This window comes from Oncorhynchus mykiss, chromosome 19, assembly GCF_013265735.2.
Source record: "Oncorhynchus mykiss isolate Arlee chromosome 19, USDA_OmykA_1.1, whole genome shotgun sequence".
Classification (NCBI taxonomy): domain Eukaryota; kingdom Metazoa; phylum Chordata; class Actinopteri; order Salmoniformes; family Salmonidae; genus Oncorhynchus; species Oncorhynchus mykiss.
The window spans coordinates 29,082,992-29,094,114 of record NC_048583.1 but is presented as its reverse complement, the minus strand read 5'-3'; the positions used below and the strand labels follow the sequence as shown (position 1 = coordinate 29,094,114).

The window sequence follows — 11,123 nt, the reverse complement described above, 5'->3', positions numbered from 1 at the left end:
CTGAACCTGCAGAATGGGGCATGTTTGTTTACTATTTGGAAAAAACCGTCATGAAAGAATTTCCAGGCAGTTTCCACATCAGGGATAAACTCAATCTTGCTCCAGTCAAAATAAAACAAATCATGAAGGAAAGCCTGCTCATTTCAAATTTATCTTACAAATAAAATGTGGGTTTGTCTTAGAAACCTTAGTATTTCTAACAGCAACAACAGCACAATGATCACTTAAATCATTACAGAAAACACCAACCGCAGAATATTTATGTGGAACATTTGTCAATATTTGTCAAATCAATCAGGGTAGATTTATCTGGGCATTTAAGATTTGGGCAAGTGGGTGAGTTAATCAACTGGGTAAGATTCAAAGAATTACAAAACACTTTTAAATCGTCAGACACCGGCTTTAACCAACACCAGTTGAGATCACCAATCAAGATCATTTCACTGTAAAGAAGTTTAGACATAAGGTTCATCAGAGAAGAAAATACATCACTGAGAGCAGAGGGGGGTCTATAACAGCCAATCACAGTTATAGAGAGACCCTTTGAAACCTCAATATTCAAAGCAAGAAATTCCAACTGTTAACAAATAGCTTCAGACAGGGAATTTAATTTTTTTTACATATATAGCCACACCCCCACCTTTCTTAACTCGATCCGTGCGATAAACATTGTAACCACTTATACAAATATCCTTATCAAAAACAAACTTGCTGAGCCAGGTTTCAGAAAACACAATTACATCAGTATCAGTAAATTTAGCCCAAATCCTAACCCCATCAATTTTTGACAACAGACTGCGTACATTTAATACATTTGCAAACATTTCTTTAAACCTGTTTTCGCTTTGTCATTATGGTTTATTGTGTGTAGATTGATGAGGATTGTTTTTATTTAGTATATTTTAGAATAACGCTGTAACATAACAAATATGGAAAAAGGGAAGTGCATTGGGGTCTGAATACTTTTCGAATGTACACGATTAGTTCCAATACCATATTTGCAATGTGCAGGGATACTGGAGTGATAGAGGTATATATGTGTAGGGGTAAAATGATTAGGCATCAGTATATAATAAACAGAGTAGCAGCCATGTAAATGATGATTGTGTGTGTGTGTGTGTGTGTGTGTGTGTGTGTGTGTGTGTGTGTGTGTGTGTGTGTGTGTGTGTGTGTATAGAGTCAGTATAAATGTGTTTATGTTATGTGTATGTTGTAGTGTCAGTATGCATGGTGTTTAGAGTCCTGTGAGTGTGCATAAAGACAAAACATGTGTTTTCAAAAATTAAAGAATACAAAGGTCAACTCAGATAGTCCATGTAACCATTGTGTTAGCTATTTAGCAGTCTTATGGCTTGGGATCGAAACAATCAGAAGCCTGTTGATGTCAGACTTGATGCACTGGTATTGCTTGCCGTGTGGAAGCAGATAGTACAGTCTACGGCTTGGGTGGCTGGAGTCTAACGATTTTCTGGCCCGTCCTTTCACACCGCTTGATATAGAGGTCCTGGATGCCAGGGAGCTTGACCCTACATATTTTGCCATGAGGCTGGGAGAAAATGTTACTGTTTTAGAGTTCATGGATTCGTGAAAGACAGGACAATCTCAACTTTTTTCCACAAATATTTGTTCTTAATATTAACAAAATGTTAAATATATATTTTGATAGACCAAAGTGTTCACTATCACACCATATAAAGGAACAACTTCCCATTTTTATTTTTGTATAAAATGCAACTACCTGGATTTATGTCAACTCTGTTAGACACCATAAAATGCACTTATAAAATTCCCCTAACGTACATTTTAAGCTAAAATAATGCAAAATAAAAACAATTCAACTATAATAATACAAAATCACTGCCAGACAAGGATTGTCCAGACTTTCAAGAATCCCTGAGCTAATTTCCCGCTATTGTACACATTTCCTGCAATTCTTCCCCAAAGCTACGACAGTGCACGCACGCACACACACACACCATCACACACACACAGAGAGTTAATTAGTCAGGAGGAATAATGGCTCAGGCCATGGTAATGAGCAGGAGCATTTGGGTCAACTAAGCACGTGGAGTGTTTGTGTGTATGTGTATGTCTAAGTGTGTGTGTCTGCTGCAACGAAGTGTGAGAGCGAGAGAGAGGGAGAGAGAGAGAGAGAGGGAGGGGCGGGAGAGACGGCAGCAGAGCATGAGAAATGTGACTGATGTGTAATTAAATTTGTGTGTCAGTCCAACTAAGTCCTCCACACACACACACACACACACACACACACACACACACACACACACACACACACACACACACACACACACAGTGCTAGGTTGCGCATGCACACCCTGCCCCGAGACAACAGAACACAAGTCAGAGCTGGCACTTTAATGAAAGGCTCAGGCTATTAGCTTGGCGTACGCATTGAGCTGAGAGTGTTTAACAAGGGCGCAGAAACATGCCTCTCTATAAACGCTGTCTGACATAAGTGGCTCTGCTGTGGGTCACTATGCTGCATACAGGGTACAGTGTGCATACAGGGTACAGTGTGGAGAACACACACACACACACACACACACACACACACACACACACACACACACACACACACACACACACACACACACATACACACACACACACATGGAACTCGCACACACAATGTTACAGTATGTGCAGGTGATGGTAGAATACCTTTGATCTCACTGTACAAGTGGTTGAGGCTCCTTGGGCTGGGTTTTAGGATGGATGTGATGCTTTAGGCCTATACGTCTACCTTTGATAATATACTGTAGCTGTTTCTAAGAACATTCTAGTTGATGTTGTTCCTGTTACATGCTGCAGTGGCTCTGTTGGGCCGTGATGATCAATACAGAAGTTAAGATATTAAAATCCATTTCTCAACTTTGACATTGTGTAGGTTTATGAGCATTAACAATATTAATATTAAATACTTCATCTGTATCCACTAATAGGAATGTATCATATCTTGTTTGTATCTGTAGTTAGTCTCTTTCTCTGCAATTATTTATTATCAGAACATGATGCTGCTCTCTCTCTCTCTGTGTGTGTGTGTGTGTGTGTGTGTGTGTGTGTGTGTGTGTGTGTGTGTGTGTGTGTGTTGCTAGAACTCTGTCCTCTCCCTGTCCCTGGGGTGTTGTGCTAGCCAACTCCTTGTGCCACAAACTGATAAATATGTTACATTATTAATGTGTTTCTCAACATAAATCCTAAAAAAGTTTCCCCATTGGCTAAGTGAAGAGAATTAATTTCTGTGAAAAAATACATGGGCCCCACCAATGCATTATTTACGAAGATATGCTAATCTGTGTTGCTGCTCATACACACACACACTGCAGTTCCAATGAGAATGTCATGAGTGATAGAAATGAGCTGTCAACCACTAATGTATTTACACATAACTCGTGTGTGATGCTGTCTAATTGCGTATGTATCACTTTACTAATAAATAGAAGCATTCATCTGACAACTTCATCTTTGTTTCACTTTCAAGTTTTATGAAATTAGAAAAGCCCTAAGAAAAGCCCTAAAGACAGAGAGAGAAAAGGAGAGAGAGAAAGAGAGAGAGCATGTGGAGGCTGTTGTACTACTGTCCAGGCTGGGAAGGGAGACGGGAGAGGGGAAAGAGAGCAACTGACTGAAATCTCTCAGCATAAGCAAATTGACAATAAATGATGCTCTCCGCTGGGAGGTTGAAGGGAAGCTAGACCAGAGAGAGAGAGAGAGAGAGAGCACATCAGAGGGAAGAGAAAAAAGACCAGCGTAACTTGAATTGGACCGGCAAAGTCGGCCCCTCAGCTAGGGTGCATCTTTGCCTCTCTCCACGGTACTAACCGTTTTTGGGATGAATTGTGAATTTGCCACGTTCTTGTAGTCTCAGTAGTGTGTAACCGTAACCGCAGCTCAGCTCACTATTTGCCTTAGCGCGGACTAAATCACCCTCCAAGCTGCCGTCTCCTGCCCCGAATGATCAGCTCCATGGACAGCGGCTAGCACAGAGGTAGGACCGATGCTTTGATTTACCCTACCAAAGTCTGATAGAATTATAACCTTTCTTTAACTGTTTGAAAATAGATATGGTGCAAGTTTAGACTGGCACATCATAGGCTATTTGACTCAGATGTGTTACTGAATAACGTTGGCTGTGAATGGAACCATATTTTAATTTACGAAATTGCTAAATCTGCATGAGGCTGTTGAGCGTGTGTAGCTGCCAGACATGCTCATGTGACGGTAGAATTGTTATTTGAATCGTAGCGCTGCAGTGTTGGATTCTAAACAACTATTACAAGTCCATAAAGGGGATAGCAGATCCACTGGTTTGCAGTTGAGGTTACTTAGCACAAACACATCACTTCAAGCCGGAAATAACCCCAGTGTTTTTGTCTAATTGATGGTTGGTTTTGTTGCCAAACCAATCATTTATGATGGCTGTTTTCTAAAGTGAAAGTGCTACATTCACACAAGAAGGTGTTTACATGAGGAAAACGAACCCACTTTATTTCGGACTGGCATTAATCTATAAGTGCCAGGCAGCGTGTGTCAAAGCCTGAGGCTCTTCCCCTCTCTTCCACCCCACCGGGTGCAAGTCCCGCGAGGTCTTCAGCCAGCTGGCGCGCACGATCTACTTGGCATCTGACCGCCTCATCCTTATATCGCGCTGATTCTCGCTGTGCTGCTGGAATTTGAATTCCATTCCATGTATTTTACTGAAACGTGCTTGCCTTGGTTGTCTTTGATATAGCCCCTTGTTGTCCAGATAAGAGTTTGATAGCTCCACAGTGTTCTAAACGGGATGAATGGCATCGCCATTCGTTTGCACTAACTGCACTGGCTGGGAGCCTATGGTCATCTGACTCCTGCTCTAAGCTCAGGCTGAGGTTGAGGCTGAGGCTGAGGTAGCCTACATAGTGCTGCAGTGTGTTCCCTCATCAACTCCCTACACACGGTAAACCCCACGGCAGTTTTTAGCTCAATTACTTCTAGTAAGTTGCACTCAAAGTCAATGAAAAGTAATTATTACTTAAATGTTTCTGTGGCACTGGCTCAACTAAAGCCACACCAACTCATTAAAAACAATATATAGGATTTTTTGGAATTGTTTTTAATGTTTGTTTTTTTAATAAACATTGAGTGATTGATTGATTAAATGTTATGTTACCCAAAGATAAATATATTTTTTTCTAAACTAATCCAATCATTGAATTTTTGCACCCAATACTGAAATGGTTGTTCCAGTTTAAATGGCTTAGGTAGTATCATTCCACTGTACTAAACCCTGGCAGTCATTATGAATGCAGTTTGTAGATTAATACTAATTTCAGCTGTTGGCTAGCCTTTCTCTGGCTAGATCAAATAGGAATTGCGCATCACTTTGCAAGCCAGCATGATGTGATTTACAGTTGGGGTGCAAAATTCTGGTGAAAATTGCAGTTTTTCTGGCAATCCTGGTTTGAAGGTTACTGGAAAGTTGGTGTAATTTAGCAATCCTACTGAACTATGAATCTTAGGTCACTGTGTAAGGCCTTATGATATATGTAATGGTTAAAGTATAATAATACTATTCATTTAGGATCTCACTTGGTGAAGGCCCCAAAAAACAGAACATTTACAAATTCAACAACCATGTCTTTGTCAATAGCAAATACAGTCATGGGTGGTAACTAGGGTTGCAAGGGGTTGGAAACTTTCCGGTAAATTTCCGTAATTTAAAAAATTCCATGGGAAGTTAAGCCCTGGAATTTGGGGGAATTTTGCTTAAATTCATCAAAAAAAGTTAGCTTATAACAGTGAACCTTTTTGTGGGATACACATAATGCAATTCTAGGTCTTGTGGCATATTTTGGTTTAACTATCCACAATTCAATAGAATTGCAACCCTCTGCGTGCACAGTGATGTCTTCCAGTGCACTCTTCCATCACATGCAGTGCACTCTTCCATCACATGGGGCGGCAGGGTAGCCTAGTGGTTAGAGCGTTGGACTAGTAACCTGAAACCCCCGAGCTGACAAGGTACAAATCTGTTGTTCTGCCCCTGAACAAGGCAGTTAACCCACTGTTCCTAGACCAGTTAACCCACTGTTCCTAGACCAGTTAACCCACTGTTCCTAGACCAGTTAACCCACTGTTCCTAGACCAGTTAACCCACTGTTCCTAGACCAGTTAACCCACTGTTCCGAGGCCGTCATTGAAAGTAAGAATTTCTTCTTAACTGACTTGCCTGGTTAAATAAAGGTCAAAAACAAAAAACAAACAAACATGTACCGCTGATTCTCAAGCTCTTGCACACTATTGAGACGCTATTGAGGCTACACTATCTGAGCCAAGGACTACATGCTTTCTGGTAAGTTTTGATTACAAGGTGGGGTGAATATATTTAAAATGACATACATACTTTTTTGTTAACAGCAAAGTGTGTTTAAAACATTTCTAACTTGTTCATTTCTGCTCGTTAGTTTTTGCTACCATGTGGGTTTTAGCGTGCTCGAGCCTGCCAACCGAGGAGTGTTAATTCACCTGTTTACATACATGTTTCATTTTCAAATAGGTATCTTCCAAAGGAGTTGTTTAATCTAACTACTTAACTATTTATCTGTACATGGAATTGTATTAGTTGTTGTTGTTTACAGGAAAATGCCACAGGTACCATCTGATGTGTGGAGACATTTCACTGCAGCTAATGTAGAAGGAAAAGCTGTGTGCATTTGCAAATACTGTGCCAAATCATATGTGAAGAATGCAACAAAGATGCAGAATCATCTGGCCAAGTGCATACAGTTCCCTCAGCGCTCACAACAAGAAACCATTGAGAAAAGTCCTTCTACTTATGTTAGAAGAGAAAATTCTGAATCCAACACCATATCGATAGCAACAGCTCATGGTCCTCCTGGAATCAGAAGTTTGTTTTACTCAAAGGAGGAACATAGTCAGAGAAATGCTGATGAATATCTTGCTCGAGCTGTGTATGCAACTGGTTCACCTCTGATGCTCACAGGCAATGTGTATTGGAAGAGATTTCTGAATGTTCTTCGCCCAGCATACACCCCTCCAACCAGACATGCTTTATCTACTAATTTGCTGTATGCAGAGTTAAACAGAGTTCAAGTGAAGATCAAGCAAATCATAGAGAAAGCAGACTGTATTGCAATCATCTCTGATGGGTGGTCGAATGTTCGTGGGCAAAGAATAATTAACTACATCTCCACCCCTCAACCAGTATTCTACAAGAGCACAGACACAAGGGACAACAGACACACCAGTCTCTACATTGCAGATGAGCTGAAGGCAGTCATCAATGGCCTTGGACCAAAGAAGGTATTTGCACTGGTGACAGACAATGCTGCGAACATGAAGGCTGCTTGGTCTAAAGTGGAGGAGTCCTACCCTCACATGACACTCATTGGCTGTGCTGCTCATGCATTGAATCTGCTCCTCAAGGACAGCATGGAACTGAAAACAATGGATACACTCTTCAAGAGAGCCAAGGAAATGGTTAGGTATGTGAAGGATCATCAAGTTATAGCAGCAATCTACCTCATCAAACAAAGTGAGAAGAATAAGAGCACCACTTTGAAGCTGCCCAGCAACACCTGTTGAGGTGGTGGTGTCATCATGTTTGACAGTCTCCTGGAGGGGAAGGAGTCTCTCCAAGAAATGGCCATATCACAGCCTGCCAATTTGGACAGCCCCATCAAGAGGATCTTATTTATTTGCAAATTATGGTGGAAAATAAGTATTTGGTCAATAACCAAAGTTTATCTCAATACTTTGTTATATACCCTTTGTTGGCAATGACAGAGGTCAAACGTTTTCTGTTAGTCTTCACAAGGTTTTCACACACTGTTGCTGGTATTTTGGCCCATTCCTCCATGCAGATCTCCTCTAGAGCAGTGATGTTTTGGGGCTGTTGCTGGGCAACACAGACTTTCAACTCCCTCCAAAGATTTTCTATGGGGTTGAGATCTGGAGACTGGCTAGGCCACTCCAGGACCTTGAAATGCTTCTTACGAAGCCACTCCTTCGTTGCCCGGGCGGTGTGTTTGGGATCATTGTCATGCTGAAAGACCCAGCCACGTTTCATCTTTAATGCCCTTGCTGATGGAAGGAGGTTTTCACTCAAAATCTCACGATACATGGCCCTATTCATTCTTTCCTTTACACGGATCAGTCGTCCTGGTCACTTTGCAGAAAAACACCCCCAAATCATGATGTTTCCAACCCCATGCTTCACAGTAGGTATGGTGTTCTTTGGATGCAACTCAGCATTCTTTGTCCTCCAAACACGACGAGTTGAGTTTTTACCAAAAAGTTATATTTTGGTTTCATCTGACCATATGACATTCTCCCAATCTTCTTCTGGATCATCCAAATGCTCTCTAGCAAACTTCAGACGGGCCTGGACACGTCTGGCTGGCACTGCAAGATTTGAGTCCCTGGCGGCGTAGTGTGTTACTGATGGTAGGCTTTGTTACTTTGGTCCCAGCTCTCTGCAGGTCATTCACTAAGTCCCCCCGTGTGGTTCTGGGATTTTGGCTCACTGTTCTTGTGATCATTTTGACCCCACGGGGTGAGATCTTGCGTGGAGCTCCAGATCGAGGGAGATTATCAGTGGTCTTGTATGTCTTCCATTTCCTAATAATTGCTCCCACAGTTGATTTCTTCAAACCAAGCTGCTTACCTATTGCAGAATCAGTCTTCCCAGCCTGGTGCAGGTCTACAATTTTGTTTATGGTGTCCTTTGACAGCTCTTTGGTCTTGGCCATAGTGGAGTTTGGAGTGTGACTGTTTGAGGTTGTGGACAGGTGTCTTTTATACTGATAACAAGTTCAAACAGGTGCCATTAATACAGGTAACGAGTGGAGGACAGAGGAGCCTCTTAAAGAAGAAGTTACAGGTCTGTGAGATCCAGAAATCTTGCTTGTTTGTAGGTGACCAAATACTTATTTTCCACCATAATTTGCAAATAAATTCATTAAAAATCCTACAATGTTATTTCCTGGATTTTTTTTCTTCTCATTTTGTCTGTCATAGTTGAAGTGTACCTATGATGAAAATTACAGGCCTCTCTCATCTTTTTAAGTGGGAGAACTTGCACAATTGGTGGCTGACTAAATACTTTTTTGCCCCACTGTATCTCATCAGCCACCCGGTGGAATGGACTTTGTGGATCTGAGATTCTTTCCCTCGTTGCCTCCATTTTCCTCCAAATCCCACCAACATCAGCCTCCTCAGAGCGCAACTGTTCCTTATTTGGGAACACACATACCAAATCACGCAACAAGTTGACCAATACAAGGGTTGAAAAATTGTTGGCCACCCGGGCAAATTTGGGGCTTTTTGAGCCTGACAACGAGCCATCCTCAACAAGGTTGGAAAGTGACAGTGAAGATGAGGCCTCAGATTCTGAGGTTCAAGAGGTGGACATTGAGGAGGTCCAGGGAGAAGACATGGAAACCTGAGAGGAAGACAACCAAAGCTTCAGTTTCTAGACAATAATTTTATATATATATAATATGATGAAAACGTTTTTGGAAGATGCGATGGATCATTGGGGATCATTCAATATTCCGTTTCTTTTGTTGTTCAGTGAAATCATCCCATTTGTAGAGTCAACTCATTTAATTAAAGTTCAATTCGTAACTAAATTGTTTTTTATTTCTAATGGAAGGATTTAATAATTTGCAAATATGTCTACTTATGATAACGTCAAATGTTTATGTTTCTGTCTCCATATGATATGGTAAATATATCTAATGTAAAAGACATCTACATTTAAATGGTATTAATATAAATGTTCATATATTCCCGTTAATTCCCATATATTCCTGTTATTTCCCACGGAAAGTTTCCACCTCTGAATATTCCCCAAAACGTGCAACCCTAGTGGTAACTTTATAATTCAATCGAAGAGCAAAGGCACACTCTGAAATCATTGGAGGCATGGTTGAGTGGAGGTGTTAAATGTAAGTATACCTTACTAAAAACTGCATTTGTATCATTACTCATATGACGGTAGGTGGATTGAATTATAAAGTTACCACTAGGGTTGCACATTTTGGGGAATATTCATAGGTGGAAACTTTACTCACTATTTAAGTTTCTTAACTGAAATATTTTTAGATAATAATTTTCCTCAAAATGTTTGAGCATCCAAAACTGATGCGGTTTTACAGTGCAGCCTCCCTGCCAGACATGTCCCCAGCCCAAGGCACATATCATAAAATAAAGAACACACTTAAACATATAGAGCCCTTACAAAAAAAACAGTATTGCAGTATTACACGTGAAGAAACTTAAATAGCTGAAGTGAGCAGTACCACCTTCAAATGAGTAATAGAAATTCTGTTTTTTTTTGTAAAGTATACTTAAATTGAACACCCCCAAAGCCATGCCTCCAATACTTTCCCAGTGTGCCTTGACTCTCCGATTGAATTGTAGAGTTACCACCCATGACTGTGTTTTTTAAGAGACAGAGACATGCTTGGTGAATTCATTAATTTCAGTCTTCACCAAGTGAGTTCTTAATCATTATAATTAAACCATTGCATATATCATAAGGTGTATCATACTGTGGCCTGGAACACATACCTTGGAGGCCTGCAAGTAGGGTTGCAAAATTCCACAAACCTTCCCAAAATGTTCAGTAAACTTCCAACCAGGATTTCTGGAATTCTCCCAGAATTTTGCAACCCTAACTGTAAATCACATCATGCTGGCTTGCAAAGTGATGTGTAATTCCCATTGGAATCTAGCCAGTGTTAGGCTAGCCAACAGCTTAAATTTGAATTCACCCACAACTTGCAATCATAATGACTGCCAGAGTTTAAAAGAGTGTTAGGAAACTACCTAAGCCAATTAAACTGGAAAAAACATTTCAGTAACAGGTGCAAAAATTAAATGATTTAATTAGTTTAGATTAAAAATATATATATTTGTATAGCATAACATTTAGTCAATCAATCACTCAATGTATATACAAAAACACAGATATTAAAAACAATTCCAAGAATATCAAACTGCAGTAGAGCATGCTGGGAAAAAAGGTAATTGTTGTCATATCTTTAGAAAATTCTCATTTTGGTTTGAGTCAGTACCACATAAACATTTTAGGTAACCAT

At 40.4% G+C, this 11,123-nt stretch overlaps 1 protein-coding gene across 1 annotated transcript in view; it reads left to right on the top strand.

The window, feature by feature from the left end:
- The first annotated feature begins 3,625 nt into the window (after window positions 1–3,625).
- The window catches only part of LOC110497635 (transmembrane protein 121-like), an 81,675-nt gene continuing 74,177 nt past the window's right edge, over window positions 3,626–11,123 (top strand). The window contains exon 1 of the mRNA XM_036954609.1: window positions 3,626–4,006. The gene's annotated coding sequence lies outside the window, so the exon portion shown is untranslated. The remainder of the gene's footprint in view (window positions 4,007–11,123) is intronic.